The sequence below is a fragment of the Dendrobates tinctorius genome, unplaced genomic scaffold (genome assembly GCF_039654945.1).
Source record: "Dendrobates tinctorius isolate UK_male_01 unplaced genomic scaffold, ASM3965494v1 ptg000297l, whole genome shotgun sequence".
Taxonomy (NCBI): domain Eukaryota; kingdom Metazoa; phylum Chordata; class Amphibia; order Anura; family Dendrobatidae; genus Dendrobates; species Dendrobates tinctorius.
In genome coordinates, this window is record NW_027361964.1 from 2,943,742 (window position 1) to 2,952,808 (window position 9,067).

Consider the following 9,067-nt stretch of genomic DNA (forward strand, 5'->3'; position numbering starts at 1 on the left):
TACGGGTCTCGGAATATGGGGACTTTTTTTAAAGAAACTTTGGATTTTTTTCACCACTTAAATAAAAAAAGACCCTAGCCATGTTCGGTGTCTGTGAACTCGTAATGACCTGGAGGATCATAATGGCCGGGCAGTGTTCGCATACAGGGAACCTAGCAAAGAGGCCAAACAAAAAACAACTGTGGGATTGCACTTTTTTTGGCAATTTCACCGCACTTTGATTTTTTTTTTCCCATTTTACAAAACCAATGATGTCATTCAAAAGTACAACTCGTTCCGCAAAAAAAAAGCCATCACATGGCCATATTGACAGGAAAATAAAAAAGTTATGGCTCTCGGAAGAAGGGGAATAAAAAAACAGACACTCAAAAAGAGAAAAACCCAAGGTGACGAAGGGGTTAAAGCCACACGGAACGTTCACTCATTGCTGGAGTATTGTTTCTCGCCGTCTGCCCACTTCCAGTCTCCACAAACTGTCTTACACAGATTGTAGCAATGGATCATAGAAACAACCAAGAACTCTAACACTTACTATTATTCCTGCTTATGTTTCTCCGGCCACTGGATTCCAGTCGTGCTACACCAGTAGCTTAACAGACACGGTTCGGTAAACAGCCACCTTGCCTGCCTTTTCCATACACAAGAGTCCATGTTCAGCCACCAGACATCTCTCCCATACACAGGAGAGCTTGTTTGGCCAGCACCTATTTCTGCCACTCGCCTGCCCCTGCTGAAGAAAAGCTTCCACACAGCATGAGACTGCCACCACGTGTGACGGTGGGGATGGTGTTTTCAGGGTGATGTGCAGTAATAGTTTTCAGCCACACATAGCATTTTGCATTTAGCCAGAAAAGTTCTACTTTGGACTCATCTTACCACTGCGGTAGATCGGCTCACTTGGCTGCAGACGAAGGTAGACACGAGAAACTGTGGCATTAGGAATGCACTTGCTTTATTACTTACGGCACAAAGCAAGCTGAAGTACAAAATAAATACTGCCCTCTCGGCAAAACAAAACGGTAGCAGATACAGTCCTTACATTAGCGGGGATCAGCCCGCTGAGGGTTAGCAAGACTCATGGTTCAGGCATAAACTAAAACCACAAAACACTTCTGTGGAGTGCTCCTCTCCAGACACTGAACACTGCTGCTTTTGGAGGCCAGATACTTAATCCCCAGACCACACCCTGGGGTGAAGAGAAGATGGACATCCTCCCACCCTCTTTATGGATGTTCACATTAAAGCCAGCCCATTATGCAAATTTGCTTAACCCCTCACAACGCTTAGTATGTTGGAGCAAAACTCTGGGTTTTATATCACTGACGCCATTAGGCGAAGTGAAACATATCTCCCCTCCAGCACTTTACCAGTGACTTTGTCACATCACATACCATGTAGGGGACACGGTAAGCATATGGGTAAAGGTGGTCTTGTCAAAGTAGACCTTACAGGGCTAAAGGCAAAACGCTATTTGTGGCAGAAAATTAACACTGTACATCAGTGATTCTATGATCACACTGAAACACCATCCCCACAGTCACACGTGGTGGTGGCAGCATCCTGCTTTGGGATGGGTTTTTTTCAGCAGGGGCAAAGAAGCTGGTCAGAGGGAAGGTGGATAGAGCTAAATACAGAACAACCATGGAGGAAAACCTGCTAGAGGCTGCATAAGACCAGATATAGGGGCGTAGGTTCACCTTCCAGCAGGACGACACTCCAGAGCTACAATGGAGGGTATAGATCAGAGCATATTCCTGGAGGATTTGTGACAAGTCGTGAAAATTACTGATCACAGACGTCTTCATCCAATGACACTGAGCGAGAGCGCAAAGAAGAGGCAAAATGTCACCTCTAAATGTGCAAAGCTGGAGAGACAGACCCCAAAGACTGATTAAAAACAGATTAAAAACATATGTGACATGCACAAATGTGAACAAGTAGGTCGGACAGTGTTCACACCACCCAATGACTTGTTCACATTTGTGCATGTCACATATGTTTTTAATCCGTTTTTTCCTTGCTTAGCATGGTTTGGGAGACCCCACCCCTCTCTTGTGTGACATGTACATAAATGAGCTGTCTTACACCACGAGCCAATACTAGGAGGCGCCTGTCTGTATCCTGTCCATTTAGACACTGTTCACATGTTCAGGTTTTAAATACATTAGATAGGGACTGCTCCGTGAAGGGTTACCGTGACGAGGTGGAGCAGCTTGGCATACATTTTTTGCAAAAAACGTATCGACTAAATACCCTGTATTTGTTATCCAGCACTTGCTGATTATTGTCATAATTTTTACTGCAGCGTATTTTTACAAATTTGTCATTTTGTGTTTTCTTGTTGTGTTTTAGACCCCAAAGACTGCAGCAGTAAGTACAGTGAGAGGTGGTCCTACAAAGTACTGACTCATGGGCGGAAGACAAACGCACGGAACAATTATCAGATTATATTTTTAAAATATTTAGAAAACCTTGTATCATTCCTTTTACACGTCACAAATCCCAATAAAATACATTTCACTTTGTGGGTGTAATGTGAAAAAATGCTGAAAAGTTCATGGGGTATTAATACTTTTTCAAGGAACTATAAGGCTTTCTTTCGGATTCCGATCGGTCCTAGAAAATTTTAGTTTCACCACTATACGGGCTGCTCCGAAGAGGGAGAAGGACTAGGGTTACTTTTCCAACTGAATTACAAGACACTCTCCCCAGAAGATCGGGGTAAAGTTTTCATCCTGTCTCCTCCATATCTGATAAACTGCAGAGAAATCCTAGCATCCTCTGTAGGTGATACAGCTTCTAGCCAGACTCCCCACCTTCTATCCTCACAGCTCTGATCTTTGCTAGAGATACTGCCCTCTCCATTTTTTTTTCTTCATTCTGACACCCGTAATATAAAAATACTATCACATAGCTAGACATCTTGCTTGACTTGTCTCTTTATGTACCTCTTGAATACAACTTAACTTATGATGCGGTTTAATAATTTCATCTATGTTCTCAGAGGACACAAGGATGGAGGCCATTAGTATCAGGCGCTTTACTACCCTTAATCATTCCTAGGTAACGGCTGCTGTCATCATTACTCGGAGGACACAAGGATGGAGGCCATTAGTATCAGGAGCTTTAATGCCCTGAATCCTTCCTAGGTAACGGCTGGTGTAATCAGTACTCGGAGGATACAAGGATGGAGGCCATTAGTATCAGGCGCTTTACTGCCCTGAATCCTTCCTAGGTAACGGCTGCTGTCATCAGTACTCAGGAGGACACAAGGATGGAGGCCATTAGTATCAGGCGCTTTACTACCCTTAATCCTTCCTAGGTAACGGCTGGTATAATCAGTACTCAGAGAACACAAGGATGGAGGCCATTAGAATCAGGCGCTTTACTGCCATGAATCCTTCCTAGGTAACGGCTGGTATAATCAGTAGTCAGAGGACACAAGGATGGAGGCCATTAGTATCAGGTGCTTTACTGCCCTGAATCCTTCCTAGGTAACGGCTGCTGTCATCAGTACTCGGAGGACACAAGGATGGAGGCCATTAGTATCAGGCACTTTACTGCCATGAATCCTTCCTAGGTAACGGCTGCTGTGATCAGTACTCGGAGGACACAAGGATGCAGGCCATTAGTATCAGACGCTTTACTGCCCTGAATCCTTCCTAGGTAATGGCTGGTATAATCAGTACTCAGAGGACACAAGGATGGAGGCCATTAGTATCAGACGCTTTACTGCCCTGAATCCTTCCTACGTAATGGCTGGTATAATCAGTACTCAGAAGACACAAGGATGGAGGCCATTAGTATCAGGCACTTTACTGCCCTGAATCCTTCCTAGGTAATGGCTGCTGTCATCAGTACTCGGAGGACACAAGGATGGAGGCCTGTTATGAATGAGTCACCGAGGAGGAAAAAACAAAAAGCAAGCTAAGCCCAGAAAACCGGAGAGGTTGGTAACTAGCGGATTGCAGACCCCTGATCCTATCCACAACAACTAGCAGTAGCCGTGGAGCGTGCCTACGGTGGTCCTAGACGCCTCGTCACGGCTGGAGAACTAAATAAGCCTAAAGAAAGAAAGGGAAAATCTAAACTGCCCCAGAGCAGATCCCAAAGCAATAGACAGCCCCCAACATGTATTGTCGGTGAAACAAGATTAAAACACAAACACAGATAGAAAGATAGGCTGAGCAAACGATGGGGCCCTCACTGACTAGAAAGGACAGGAAAGAAAAGCTGCTGTCTGCAATCACGCAAAAAACCCTGCCAAAATGTCCAACACATCTGATAGAAAAAAGCCCTGAAGTCAATAGACTTCAATTCCATATATCAACACTCAGGTATATTCTGAAGACAGAGCAAAAGAGATCAACTGATCAGAGACAAAAAATGGGGATTCAGCCCAGTTCCAGCCAGGGCTGGCTGGACACAAAAACTAAGTAAACCAGACAAACACTCATATGAACAATAGCAGAGAAAACTTAGCTTTAAGAAGGCAGGAACCAAACTGGAAACCATAAGCCACAGTCAGGAAAAATCACCAGCCAGCAAGAAACTAGGGAGTCGGCTGCCTTAAATCCAATCAGAAACTTCTGAGGTCCAATCAGAGTCCTCTTCCTCAGGTGGCCGGTCTCTGCCATTTAGATCAGCTTCATTACCTCCCTTCACCAACAGAGGGAGTCCAGAAAGAAAACTCACTACTCCTCTGTCAGCACAGCCAGCTCCATAACCCTCACCAGAAGCCAGAGGCAAACACGAAAATGAGCTCACAACAGAGGCCATTAGTATCAGGCGCTTTACTGCCATGAATCCTTCCTAGGTAACGGCTGGTATAATCAGTACTCAGAGGACACAAGGATGGAGGCCATTAGTATCAGGCGCTTTACTGACATGAATCCTTCCTAGGTAACGGCTGGTATAATCCGTACTCAGAGGACACAAGGATGGAGGCCATTAGTATCAGGCGCTTTACTGACATGAATCCTTCCTAGGTAACGGCTGGTGAAATAAGTACTCAGAGGACACAGGGATGGAGGCCATTAGTATCAGGCACTTTACTGCCATGAATCCTTCCTAGGTAACGGCTGGTATAATCAGTACTCAGAGGACACAAGGATGGAGGCCATTAGTATCAGGCATTTTACAGCCATGAATCCTTCCTAGGTAACGGCTGCTGTCATCAGTACTCGGAGGACACAAGGATGGAGGTCATTAGTATCAGGCGCTTTACTGCCCTGAATCCTTCCTAGGTAACGGTTGCTATCATCAGTACTCGGAGGACACAAGGATGGAGGCCATTAGTATCAGGCGCTTTACTGCCATGAATCATTCCTAGATAACGGCTGGTATAATCAGTACTGAGGACACAAGGATGGAGGCCATTAGTATCAGGCGCTTTACTGCCATGAATTCTTCCCAGGTAACGGCTGGTATAATCAGTACTCAGAGGACACAAGGATGGAGGCCATTAGTATCAGGCGCTTTACTGACATGAATCCTTCCTAGATAACTGCTGGTGAAATCAGTACTCAGAGGACACAGGGATGGAGGACATTAGTTTCAGGCGCTTTACTGCCCTGAATCCATTCCTAGGTAACTGCAGCTGTCATCAGTACTCGGAGGACACAAGGATGGAGCCCATTAGTATCAGGCACTTTACTGCCATGAATCCTTCCTAGGTAATGGCTGCTCTCATCAGTACTCAGAAGACACAAGGATGGAGGCCATTAGTATCAGACGCTTTACTGCCCTGAATCCTTCCTAGGTAACGGCTGGTATAATCAGTACTCGGAGGACACAAGGATGGAGACCATTAGTATCAGGTGCTTTACTGCCCTGAATCCTTCCTAGGTAACGGCTGCAGTCATCAGTACTCGGAGGACACAAGGATGGAGGCCATTAGTATCAGGCACTTTACTGCCCTGAATCCTTCCTAGGTAACGGCTGGTATAATCAGTACTCATAGGACACAAGGATGGAGGCCATTAGAATCAGGCGCTTTACTGCCCTGAATCCTTCCTAGGTAACGGCTGGTATAATCAGTAGTCAGAGGACACAAGGATGGAGGCCATTAGTATCAGGCGCTTTACTGCCCTGAATCCTTCCTAGGTAATGGCTGCTGTCATCAGTACTCAGAGGACACAGGGATGGAGGCCAATAGTATCAGGTGCTTTACTGCCCTGAATCCTTCCTAGGTAACGGCTGCTGTCATCAGTACTTGGAGGACACAAGGATGCAGGCCATTAGTATCAGACGCTTTACTGCCCTGAATCCTTCCTAGGTAATGGCTGGTATAATCAGTACTCAGAGGACACAAGGATGGAGGCCATTAGTATCAGACGCTTTACTGCCCTGAATCCTTCCTACGTAATGGCTGGTATAATCAGTACTCAGAGGACACAAGGATGGAGGCCATTAGTATCAGGCGCTTTACTGCCCTGAATCCTTCCTAGGTAATGGCTGCTGTCATCAGTACTCGGAGGACACAAGGATGGAGGCCTGTTATGAATGAGTCACCGAGGAGGAAAAAACAAAAAGCAAGCTAAGCCCAGAAAACCGGAGAGGTTGGTAACTAGCGGATTGCAGACCCCTGATCCTATCCACAACAACTAGCAGTAGCCGTGGAGCGTGCCTACGGTGGTCCTAGACGCCTCGTCACGGCTGGAGAACTAAATAAGCCTAAAGAAAGAAAGGGAAAATCTAAACTGCCCCAGAGCAGACCCCAAAGCAATAGACAGCCCCCAACATGTATTGTCGGTGAAACAAGATGAAAACACAAACACAGATAGAAAGATAGGCTGAGCAAACGATTGGGCCCTCACTGACTAGAAAGGACAGGAAAGAAAAGCTGCTGTCTGCAATCACGCAAAAAACCCTGCCAAAATGTCCAACACGTCTGATAGAAAAAAGCCCTGAAGTCAATAGACTTCAATTCCATATATCAGCACTCAGGTATATTCTGAAGACAGAGCAAAAGAGATCAACTGATCAGAGACAAAAAATGGGGATTCAGCCCAGTTCCAGCCAGGGCTGGCTGGACACAAAAACTAAGTAAACCAGACAAACACTCATATGAACAATAGCAGAGAAAACTTAGCTTTAAGAAGGCAGGAACCAAACTGGAAACCATAGCCACAGTCAGGAAAAATCACCAGCCAGCAAGAAACTAGGGAGTCGGCTGCCTTAAATCCAATCAGAAACTTCTGAGGTCCAATCAGAGTCCTCTTCCTCAGGTGGCCGGTCTCTGCCATTTAGATCAGCTTCATTACCTCCCTTCACCAACAGAGGGAGTCCAGAAAGAGAACTCACTACTCCTCTGTCAGCACAGCCAGCTCCATAACCCTCACCAGAAGCCAGAGGCAAACCCGAAAATGAGCTCACAACAGAGGCCATTAGTATCAGGCGCTTTACTGCCATGAATCCTTCCTAGGTAACGGCTGGTATAATCAGTACTCAGAGGACACAAGGATGGAGGCCATTAGTATCAGGCGCTTTACTGCCATGAATCCTTCCTAGGTAACGGCTGGTATAATCAGTACTCAGAGGACACAAGGATGGAGGCCATTAGTATCAGGCGCTTTACTGACATGAATCCTTCCTAGGTAACGGCTGGTGAAATCAGTACTCAGAGGACACAGGGATGGAGGCCATTAGTATCAGGTGCTTTACTGCCATGAATCCTTCCTAGGTAACGGCTGCTGTCATCAGTACTCGGAGGACACAAGGATGGAGGCCATTAGTATCAGGCATTTTACAGCCATGAATCCTTCCTAGGTAACGGCTGCTGTCACCAGTACTCGGAGGACACAAGGATGGAGGCCATTAGTATCAGACGCTTTACTGCCCTGAATCCTTCCTAGGTAATGGCTGGTATAATCAGTACTCAGAGGACACAAGGATGGAGGCCATTAGTATCAGGCGCTTTACTGCCCTTAATCCTTCCTAGGTAACGGCTACTGTCATCGGTACTCGGAGGACACAAGGATGGAGGCCATTAGTATCAGGCACTTTACTGCCCTGAATCCTTCCTAGGTAACGGCTGGTATAATCAGTACTCAGAGGACACAAGGATGGAGACCATTATTATCAGTTGCTTTACTGGCCTGAATCCTTCCTAGGTAACGGCTGCTGTCATCAGTACTCGGAGGACACAAGGATGGAGGTCATTAGTATCAGGCGCTTTACTGCCCTGAAGCCTTCCTAGGTAACGGTTGCTATCATCAGTACTCGGAGGACACAAGGATGGAGACCATTAGTATCAGGCGCTTTACTGCCCTGAATCCTTCCTAGGTAACGGCTGCTGTCATCAGTACTCGGAGGACACAAGGATGGAGGCCATTAGTATCAGGCACTTTACTGCCATGAATCCTTCCTAGGTAATGGCTGCTCTCATCAGTACTCGGAAGACACAAGGATGGAGGCCATTAGTATCAGACGCTTTACTGCCCTGAATCCTTCCTAGGTAACGGTTGGTATAATCAGTACTCGGAGGACACAAGGATGGAGGCCATTAGTATCAGGCACTTTACTGCCCCGAATCCTTCCTAGGTAATGGCTGCTCTCATCAGTACTCGGAAGACACAAGGATGGAGGCCATTAGTATCAGACGCTTTACTGCCCTGAATCCTTCCTAGGTAACGGCTGGTATAATCAGTACTCAGAGGACACAAGGATGGAGGCCATTAGTGTCAGACGCTTTACTGCCCTGAATCCTTCCTAGATAACGGCTGGTATAATCAGTACTCAGAGGACACAAGGATGGAGACCATTAGTATCAGGTGCTTTTCTGCCCTGAATCCTTCCTAGGTAATGGCTGCTGTCATCAGTACTCAGAGGACACAAGGACGGAGGCCATTAGTATCAGGCGCTTTACTGCCCTGAATACTTCCTAGGTAACGGCTGGTATAATCAGTACGCAGAGGACACAAGCCATTAGTATCAGACGCTTTACTGCCCTGAATCCTTCCTAGGTAATGGCTGGTATAATCAGTACTCAGAGGACACAAGGATGGAGGCTATTAGTATCAGGCACTTTACTGCCCTGAATCCTTCCTAGGTAACGGCTGGTATA